Genomic DNA, 11,349 nt, shown 5'->3' with positions numbered 1-11,349 from the left:
CTCCATCTTTCCCAACATCAAGGTCTTTTCCAGGGAGTCTTCTCTTCTCATGAGGTGGCCAAAGTCTTGGAGCCTCAGCTTCAGGATCTGTCCTTCCAGTGAGCACTCAGGGCTGATTTCCTTCAGAATGGATAGGTTTGATCTTCTTGCAGTCTATGGGGCTCTCAAAAGTCTCCTCCAGCACCATAATTCAAAAGCATCAATTCTTCGGCAATCAGCCTTCTTGATGGTCTTCTTTATGGCAACCAAGACGGTCATAGGTCTGGAAACTAAGCCTTGAGGAACGGTTGAAGGAGCTGGGTATGTTTAGCTTGGAAAAGAGGAGACTGAGAGGAGATATGATAGCCATCTTCAAATATCTAAAAGACTGTCAGGAGTGCGTGCAGAAGCTGGGCCCTGTGACCAGTAGGGCTTTGCAGGACTGGGGTCTTCCTAAGTTTGTTCTGGAGAGGCAAGGCACACAGGTGAGGCCGATTGGTAACTCACTGCACCTGGTGGCAAGAGCTGGGAAGGGATATAAGGGCAGCATTTCCCTTCGGCTCTTGGCCACAGCAACTTGTTTCCCACCTTGCTGTGTTTGGCTTCTTCCTGATCCTTGGACCTCGGCTTCTTGACTCTTTGCTTCTCGACCCTCGGACCCTTGACTTCATGACTCCCTGCTTCCTGACCTTCAGACCCCTGGCTTCTGGACTCTCACTCCCACCCCACCATCTTGCCCCCGGTCCTGACATCCTCAGCCGGGACTTTGATCGCCCATAGACCAGACCGTGACAAAGACTCTCACATGGAAGATGGAGCAAGCTTCTTTTCTCCTGCTCTGGAGGGTAGGACTCAAACCAATGGCTTCAAGTGATAAGAAAGGAGATTCTGACTCAACTTCAGGAAGAACTTTCTGACAGTAAGAGCTGTTTGAAAATGGAACGGTCTCCCTCAGGAGGTGGTGGACTCTCCTTCCTTGGAGGTTCTTAAGCAGAGGTTGGAGGACCATGTGTTGTGGCTGCTCTAGTTGAGATTCCTGAATTGGAGGGTTGTGGTGACCTTGGTGATCCCTTCCAACTCTACAACTCTCTGAGAGAGAGATAAAACTTTATTCGCATTAGCCAATGGTCATAGCAACAATAAAACATTACAGTATATGCAGAAAAGGAAATTTGATATAAAAGCACAATTTAAAGTCCTGAATCAGCAGTGACCCTTATTCTGATTGCTCCGGCTATGAACCTAGCAACCCTTGCTTTTATCTGCTCATTTTGATCTGATGGAAGAAAGGACATTGTGGCAGTGGTTGAGCACCCTGGGATGGTTAGTAAGAGTGGGGTGGTGATCTCGTTCCTCAGGTCTTTGTAGAGAGTACAGGACAGGAGGATGTGTGCCGCTGTTTCGGTGCTACCATCTCCACAGGGGCAAAGACGTTTCTCAGGCGGGATCTTTTGGAATCGACCCTCAAGTACTGCAGATGGCAAAACATCTAGTCTTGCAAGTGTAAAAACACGTCTGTCTTTTGGGAAAAAATATGAGTCACAGCTTGGTATCCAGCACAGATCTAGCAGTTCACCATATCTCTAGCTTCCCCCTGCTTCCAGCTTCCTCTCACGCTCCTCTCCAGCTATTGGTCTCTACCTGGCAGCTAGGTGAGGCCATTCATCCTACGGCACAGATAAATTCTTCAGTTATTTGAATCATGGTGCTTAAATAGTCATCCACAGCCATTGCCTGGGCAAAAGGACTGCTTTGGCAAGCTTGCTCTCATACCTTCTGTCTCCACAGATTCAGGGCATCATCTAGATTGGCACCCCAAACCCACTACAATATATATGGATATCTTTATAATTGCATATGCATGGCTCTCCCTGCTCACAACAACCCTGTAAGGGTAGGTTTATCAGAGAGGCAGTGACTAGGTATGCTCACATTTTTGTCTGAATAACAATTTGGGGTATTTGCATTGCCCTTAAGCGATGTTGGGAATCCTAATTAGGTTAAATTTGGGGTATAAATTTTTCAGTTAACCAAATGTGAAAACTTTGAATCACTAGGTTTATATTTTTTATCTTGTAGCATGGTAAAAATGTTTCCCAACTCTTTCTTTCCCTTCCTTCCTTCCTTCCTTCCTTCCTTCCTTCCTTCCTTCCTTCCTTCTCAAGGTTTATCTTTTTATTACTGCTATGAAACTGGGACCAGAGCAGCTCATCATCTTCTAAACAGGCGTTTTTGTTTAAACAAGTGTCCCTCTCAGACAAACAGGTGCTCATTGACTTTGCAAAGAATGCCATCTCCTCCCCCCCCCCTCCAATGTTATGTTTGATTTCATGTTATTTCGAGGTGCCTTCTGGAATCTAACCTTGGGCAGAAACTGCCTGTATTTTCCAGAGCATTCAAGAAGGCCTCTTTCTCAGATACAGCAAATCTGCCGATAATGCAGATCTGGATTTTCCAGTTCAGAGAGAGAGAGAGGGTTGGGGGGGGGGGAGAGAGAAAGAGATTTCTGCTTGTTTAAAAGGGCAGTGAATGGAGGAGGCGAATTTTAAGAAGGACGCAGCAAAGGCACAGCGCGAGAAGGAGGAGGAGGCAGGTAACTTTTCAACTTTCTTTCTCTCTGTCTCCTGCCGCGTTAATGCTCTGTGATCTTCCAAACACAGCACTTGCGTATCACCTTGAAACGTCCCTGGCAACGGATCCTTCAAATGGCAAAGGCAGTTGCAAATATTTTCCATGTGGGAGACGAGGGGGGGCGGGGGGGAGACACACACTTTTACATGCATATTAAGATACACTCAGCTGCCTTGGGATGAAATGTCTTGGAACCAGTGGCGTAGCATGGGTTGTCAGCACCCGGGGCAAGGCAAGTAATTTGCACCCCCTAACCCGTGGATTTGCGCCCCCTAACCCGTGGATTTGCGCCCCCTAACCTGTGGATTTGCCCTAACCCCAGATGTTGCGCCCGGTGCGGCCGGCCCCCCCCTGCACCCCCCACGCTACGCCACTGCTTGGAACCTAGATAACGCTGGCATTCACACACACACACACACACACACACACACACTCTTTCTTTCCATCAATCCCAGAAATATCTTCTTGACTTTCACATGGGATGCATCTCAGGAAATGGACCGGTCTCTGCCACCATCAGTGGTGCAAAAAAAGCTCATCTGCGTTCCGAGGAAGAACCCCAACTTCAGACCCTCTGAGTTGTCCCTATTTCCCAGGGACAGTCCTGGATTTACAGAAGCTGACCTGGTTTCTGATTTGATCCTGGAATCACAGAAGCGTAGAGTTGGAAAGGGTCCCCCAAGGGCCATCTAGTCCAACCCCCCACAATGCAAGAATCTCAGCTAAAGCATCCATGACAGGTGACCATCCAACCTCTGCCTGAAGACCTCCAAGGAAGGAGAGGCCACAACCTTCCAAGTGCATCTGTTCCACTGTCCAACATCTTTTTTTGGGAATAATTTTTATTAGGAATTTCAACATACAGTAATTTATCAAAAACATATCATCCTCATCTCCCCTGTTTTTCCCTCTCCCTCCCCAAGAAAGAAAAAAACCCCTCCCACCCACCCCGACTTCCCTCAGCTCCTCTCTCTGATTTTTCAGCACATGTTATTCTCTACATATTATAAAATTGTAAAGATCCTGAATTTATCTATCTGTATGATGCCAATAATAAATTTGTGTATGTTTATTCAAAACCTGCCAAGGAGTCCAGTTCATTTTGTTGTTTCTATAAGTATCGTACTTTGTAAAAGGTTCCCATTCTTCTTTAAAGTCAGTTGTCCTTATCAGGCAGTTTGTGTGTCAATTTCGCCAATTCTGTGAAGTCCATCAGTTTCTCTTGCCACAGTTCTTTGGTCGGGATCTCTTTGTTCTTCCATCTTTGTGCTATTAAGACTCTTGCCGCCGTTGTTGCATACATGAAGATGTTTTTCAATTTCCTTGGCAGGTCTTTTCCTACAATCCCTAACAAGAATGCTTCAGGCTTTTTTACAAATATTAACTGGAACATTTTCTTCAACTCATTGTATATCATTTCCCAATTTTTTAAAATTTTACTACAATCCCACCACATATGGTACAAAGTCCCTTCTTTTTCCTTACATTTCCAACATATATTTGAGCCGGTTTTATACTTTCTTCCTATCTGCACTGGTGTTATATACCATCTATACATCATTTTCATGTAGTTTTCTTTCAGCAAAGAGCAGTCTGTAATTTTTTAATCAGTTTTCCACAATCTTTCCCAATCTTCAAACATTTATATTATGACCTATGTCTTGTGGCCATTTAATCATGACTGATTTCACCTCCCACTGTCCAACACTTCTTGCCATCATAAAGTTCTTCCTGATGTTCAGTCGGAATCTCCTTCCTTGTAACTTGAAGCCATCGGTTCGAGTCCTACCCTCCAGAGCGGGAGAAAACAAGCTTGCTCCATCTTGTCCGGATTTTCCTTAGGACATCCCTATTTTCATTGGAGATATGGTATGGTAGAATGTTCCCATTTTCATTGGAGAAACAAGCAGAAACAAAATGGGGATATCGGCACACTCAGCAGAACCGCAATTTCACTCCCACCCCCCAGGGATGCAGATGTGCTGGGCCCAGGGGTAACCCATGAAACGTGGTCCAGGACTGGTCCAGAATCCGAAGGTTCCACTAGTCAGTCCAGCAGGGCCAAGGCAGGACACAAGGCAGAAAACCAGGCAAGGATAGGTGCAGGGTCTCAGGCAGGATCTAGCAAACAGCAATGTTGCTCCCGCAACCTGGGGCAAGGTCCGACAGCCTTTTATCTTTGTCGGGGTAGAGGCCAGTCCTGATCCCCCGGCAACTCGCCTCCCTGTCTCGCCCAAAAGCGAGCCGTCCTCCTGCGAGTACTCAGGTCTCTCCTTCTCTCAGACCTCAGTCTCTGCAGCTCGGGAGATGTCGGTGGGTTACTAGACCCAGGGGCCGCCTCAGCCTCCCCTGACCCAACCGGTAGTGGAACAGCTGTAAGTGATGGCCCAGCTGGAGGCAATGAGGGAATCTCCACATCTGGAGCCAGGACAGGCTCAGGCCCCTGACTCGGCCCAGCTGGTGTTTGCTGCAGGGGAACCTGTGCAGACTGGGGCTCTTCAGAATCAGGCCCCAGACTTGGTTCAGGTGATGCCTGAGGCAAAGGATCTGGTGCAGACTGAGTCTCCTCTGGTTCCGAGTCTGAGTCTGAGTCCCAGGCCATCACAGTATGGTAGGATGTTCCTATTTTTGTTGGAGAAACAAGATGGGGGTATCGGCATGCTCAGCAGAACCGCAATTTCACTCCCACCCCCCAGGGATGCAGAAGTCCAACACATCCTGAAAAGAAAAGGTCCAAGTCCTCTGTCCAATGAGGACTGAGCATGCCCCATAGGCTCAGCATGTTTGGTGCCACCTGGAAAAGGAAACTGAAAGTGCTTGGGGGGGAGAGCAGGTGTGATCTTGGCAATGCAGCTGGCAGAAATGGGATCTCCTTCCTGTGTTTATTATAATAAATTTTTATTTATACCCCGCCCAGTGGCGTAGCGTGGGTTGTCAGCACCCGGGGCAAGGCAAGTAATTTGCGCCCCCTAACCCGTGGATTTGCGCCCCCTAACCTGTGGATTTGCACCCCCTAACCCATGGATTTGCCCTAACCCCAGATGTTGCGGCCGGTGCGGCCGGCCCCCCCTGCACCCCCCATGCTACGCCACTGACCCCGCCCTTCCTGGTTCAGAAAACCAGGCCCAGGGCGGCTGACAACAAATTTTAAACACTTAATTGATGCAACAAAAAACAGCATAAAATACAGTATAAAACATGAATAATAAATTCAGAATTCAAAAATCAGTTTAGGGGGAAAATCCATCAGATGATCACCAGGGTTAGCTGGCTAAATTACTGTAGTCCTATTTGGGCCAGCGAGGAGACCAGGGGAGAATTAGCTGTGGGATCCCAGAGTGGTTAATCTTCATAAAAAGGGAGGAGGAGGGAAGGAGGGGGAATAAAAGATCAGGCTACATTCAAGTTGAAAGCCAGGTGGAATAGCTCTGTCTTACAGGCCCTGTGGAAGGAAGTTCAATCCTGGTCGTCTCTGGGTGGCAGAGGGTTCTCCAAGGTGTCTCAGGGCGACAAAGCTCTTCTGCCACAGGCCACCAGATGGTTTATCCACTGCAATCCCAGCAGTGAAACCTTGGAGCTTCTGCATGTCCTCTTTGCACTGCTCTGTGGCCCTGCCTCCCAAATTCAGATTCTTGTTTTTCCTGCGGTGAGCAGCCCCCAGGCCAAAGGTTTCATTTCATTTCTTGAAAACAACTTGTGACATTGCATGGGGGAATGGTCAGCGGCTCGTATCCAAGCTCTCTCCTAGGTGAACGAAAGCTCCTCGCGGGGTGCTGGCTTGTTTTGGTTTTGTTTATTGCTTTTAATCAGATTTTGCAGATTGGCAATGGCCGTGAAAGTCCCCGTTTTAAGTGCAGAGCAGATTGATAAGATATGCAGAAGGCATCCGGCTTTCAGATTTGTATGCATATCTCTCGCTGTTTTTCGTGCTTCGGCTTCCATATAATCAGAAATACATTTGATACCAGCGAGCAGAGGACATCAGGCTGCCCTTGATCCAAAATCCCACCATCAAAGCATTCTCTGCCTCCCCCCTTCTCCCCTCCCAAAGCAGGCACTGCAGCAAAAACCCACCTAGCGAGGCTTTGAGACAATGTTGTGCCACGAACTTCAGCCTTGGGGGTCCCTGGGGGGAATTTTAAGCATAACACAAGTCTCTTCTCATTCCTGCAGTTTCCTACTGTCCCTTTATCGATCCATTTTGGCCAAAAAGGTCAGACAGAAAGGATAACTAATTGTGATGCATTATGGGGCTGCCATGGTCTTTAAACAGTTTTCTCTGTGCCTAGTTCTTTATTTAATGTTGTCTTTAGAAAAAGGGTTCTTCCTTTATTTTTTATTTTATTTTTTAAAAAAACCACACACCAGTAGCTATATACCAGTGCCAACTTTTTAGACTAATTGGAACATAAGTAGAGCCTTCTGTATCAGGCCATTGGCCTTATTCCCCTGCACGTCCACTCTAGGAAAACAAGGAATGTTGTACTTGACTGTTACTTATGTCTGGCACCATGTTCTCACAAGGGACAACCAGATGCATGAACATGTTGCTCCGATTTCCTTTGAGCACCTCAGCGAGGTGGTGGTGGTGGGAGGTTCTTGTTGTCTGGACATCCCAGGACACTGCCTGGGCTTGTGCCCCTGGGAGGTCACTTCAGTGCTGTTAATGCAGCGGTTTGACTTCACCCCCAGAAGCGCACTCCATTGTCTGTCAAGATGCCAACAACTGCGGGATGTGATACATAAGTAGCAGACAAGTACAACATTCCTTGTTTTCATAGAGTGGACATGCAGGGGAATGTTTGGTCCAGCCAGTCGAAAACTTCGTTTCCTCCTGGCCTGGAGCATCCTTCCTCTTGCATGTGACTAAAGGTGGGTGTGACCTTACCTGTGCAGGTAACAAAAGGACAAGGCACGCTGCACACTCTCTCTCTTTTGACTTCCTCCATCGTTGGAGCAGCTTTTTAGCTAGAGATGCTCTGTTGGCTTCCAGAGGACACTGGGGTTATCCCCATATGGGATAGATCCACATGTTTGTAATTAAGTATGCCTTCTGGGATCCAACTGTGAACTGATGATGTGAGTAAACTTCTTTTATATACTTTACACAAGATTGTGGCGTGTTCATTCTTTTAAGAGGGATATAAGGGAACTTACCAGGAACCTAATAGTGAGAGACTTAAACAAGCCTGCAACCAGCTATCTGCTGTGCATTTAACAGGGGCATGTAAATCTCTGCTAAGTGAAGGAACTTGCTAGCGCAAGTTAGGAAGGATATTAATAAACAATATATCCTCTCCTGCCTCCCTGAAGAACCAGGTGCACATTATAGGAAACCAGCAAGCCAGATTTTTGCACAAGAGTCCTCTCCCCTCCTGTGGTTTTCAGTAACTAGTATTCAAAAGCGTGGCTGCCTCCAACTGTGGGGGCAGCGCATGGCCATTGTGGCAAGTGACCATCGATAGACCTCTCCTCTTCCATGAATTTGTCTAATCCTTTGTTAAAACCATCCCAGTTGCTGGCCCTGTCTGTCCCCTGTGGGAGGGAGTTCCACAGGCTAACTCTGCATTGCATGAATGACTTTCCTAAATCTTCCAGCATTCGCTTCATTGGATGTCCACGAGTTCTGGTGTGGTGAGAAAGGGAGAAAAAACCTCTCTGTCCACTTTCTCCATGCCAGGCATAATTTTACAAACTTTTAGGAAGTCGCCTCTAACTTACCTTTTCTCTAAAAAGTCCCCAACGCAGAAACCTTTATTTGCTCCACCCCTTTGACCATTTGGGATGCCCTCTTCTGCACATTATAAATATACAAAAACTGTCCCTCCAACTTGCAAAATGCTACAAATACCATGAAAATGGAATGTTTCCGCAGTTCCCCTTCTAAGCAGAGCATCCAAAATGTGTCCCAAAGGCCCTGAAGGCAGGGGCGTAGGAAGGGGGGGTCAGGGGTCAGGTCGTCCCGGGTTCCATCATGGAGGGGGGTGACAAATTATCAAGGAACAATTACTGCACTACTAGGGAGGTTCATAAAAAACTTTTTGTTTTGAAAATGCCTGCTCCAAAGGTCTTATCTTACTACACTAGAGATTATTTGGCTATATCTGAAATTTCATGCATATCAGTTAATATCTTGACCCTCCTCCACGAAAATAACTGTTTACTTGGCTTTTCATATGTCGCGAAGGCTGAAATTTCAATTCAGTGGAGCCAAAACACAATCCATCCTGTAGATTTAAGTATCTGTCCACAGTCGCCTACTTGTTATCAGGGGCCCAGAATCCACATTCCTTTGTAAGAAAATATGAAATAACATAAAACCATTTTTGCAGGCAAAAAATAAAATAAAATAAAAATCAATGTGCAAGGGGGGATGACAATAAATTTCCCACACCGGGTACCACCTGACCATCCTATGCCTCTGCCTGAAGGACTGTCTTTATTAATATATTGCGCTTTTTGCTTGGGTCAGGCCCGGCCCTGCCATTAGGCAAGAGAGACCAAGTGGCACACTCAGCTCTCCCCTCCAAGAGAAGGCTGCAAGCCTCTGTGCTCAGGAGGAGGGACAGCCAGACTGCTGCTGACCTGCCAGCCTCACACTGCCCAATGATAGGGCCGGCCCCAAGTCCTGCATCCCGGCTTCTGGCCCACACATAGTCTAAGCACACCAATTGCATGGCTGAAAGCAGGCCATTTGCACACTCCACGGTCAAAACACAGGCTGTGAAGAGTGCTTTGCAAGAGAGGCCAGGAGCCCAAAGCGACCATCCCTGCTTCTACAATAAACCCCTGGAGCTCTGATGCCCCATCACACTCTTGAACAGAAGTGCACATGTCTGGGTGAGAGAGTGCATCCCAGCACAGCAAAACATTAGGCGCTCAGGTTGTAACTTTTGCTCGTCTGTATGTGCAGGACAAACATTAGCTTTCGTATGCTTTGCAACTTAGGACATTATTCATTCTTCCCTCCCTCTCTCTCTCAAGCTAGTTTCTTCTCTTCAATTAAATAAAAACCAAGGCCTTTGGGCCTCTCTGCAGAATGGACACGTCTTCAGAATCACACCTGCGATTACATTTCCTGGACAGCTTTTTTCGCTTCCATCTCCAAAGCTGCGTCAGAGCTTATAACTTCCTTTCTGTTCTCAAATGATTTGTCGGGCACCAGAGGAGGTGGAAGACTTTGCGAGAGGCACGTGCAACCACGAGGTTGTGGGTGTCTGTGTGCATATATGTGCGCCCACACCCAGGGCCGGATTTAGGTTTGATGAGGCCCTAAGCTACTGAAGGTAGTGAGGCCCTTTATATGTCCAGCTGTCCTTTGTCTACAACAAATTACCACTGTTTTTTTGTGTTGAATATATGCTATATGGGAATTTATGGACCCAATAGGTATCTCAAGCCATTTGCGCATGTTGCCATGCAACCAGTCCATGCAGAATGTAGGCACCCTATATATAGAAAGGAGCAAACCAGTGATGTTTTAGGGAGCAGGCTAGCAGGTGGGGCCCATGACTTACATCAGAGGAGCCTACACAATATAAAACACTGTTGCAGTATGCAGGTTTTATTATATTTGTTTTTTATCTTATGTTTTGGACATGTACATCCAGTCGTTTTTTTCCTTTAATTTTTTTTTTGGACCCCCCAAGAGAGTGGGGCCTGAAGCTATAGCTTGTTTAGCTGATACGTAAATCTGGTACTGGCCACACCCGTAACTTTTAAAACAGATAATACTATTCTTTTAAAAATGACAATTGAATGTGAATATTGCAGCCAGATGTTTCTTATTTTAAAGGATCAAGGCATTTGCTCACATTCACCCCTTTCCCCCTTTATTAGGGCAACTTTTCCTTACCTATCAGACTGAAAGTTCCTCAGAGCAGATCTCCCTCTCTCCCTCTCTCTCCCTCCCTTTCTCTCTGTGTATTTATCACATTCGTATCCTTCTTTTCATCCAAAGAACTCAGAGCTGTCCTTACACCACTCCTGTGAGGTAGGCACACTGAGGGCTAGCTGCTTGCTCAAACCCACCCAGAGGCTCTTTCAGCTCGATGGAACCTTAATGCAGATATCTGTACTTAAATTTTTATCTTTTTTAAGCAGGTAAAACATAAATATTGTATGGAGGACATGCCGCCCCCTTGCAGCCTTTTACAAATGGCTGTATCTCAGTGCATCTTGTATATTCAGACCATTGTTGGTTTTAGAAATCTGTCCTTTTCCAGCTAAAAGTCCGAGGAAACTTCAGCTGGTATGAATTTTCCAGGGCGCTCTGATCTTGGTTTCTCTAATCAACTGGTGCCTTGGGGAGGGAATAGGTTAAACACTCCCCCCCATACATTCTCTCTCTCTCTCTCTCTCTCTCTCTCTCTCTCTCTCTCTCTCTCTCTTAATAGTACCCTTTTCTTTTGAAACTGGCTTTCCTTTCAAAGGATTCATCAGCAAGGGGGGCAAATCAATGCTCTCCCCGCCAGCACAAACATGGCTTTAAACAATGCAGATTTCCAAGTTAGAAATCTGTGCCTTCCCCTTAACAGTATATCTCTCACCCTGCCTTGAAAAATGGCACATTAACGATGCAACAACAAGAAAATGTGCACACCCAGCACTCTCTCGGATTCTGGAAGTGTGACTGCAGATTCTCTCTTGCTTTTCCCAGCCCTCCCCAGGGATTTAGAGCTCAAAGCAAATTCTGTATCAAATGCACAGCAGGCAGGAGGGATGTTTGTGGAAATAAGA

This window comes from Podarcis muralis, chromosome 14 (assembly GCF_964188315.1).
Source record: "Podarcis muralis chromosome 14, rPodMur119.hap1.1, whole genome shotgun sequence".
Classification (NCBI taxonomy): Eukaryota; Metazoa; Chordata; class Lepidosauria; order Squamata; family Lacertidae; genus Podarcis; species Podarcis muralis.
Note: the sequence above shows the minus strand (reverse complement) of the source record.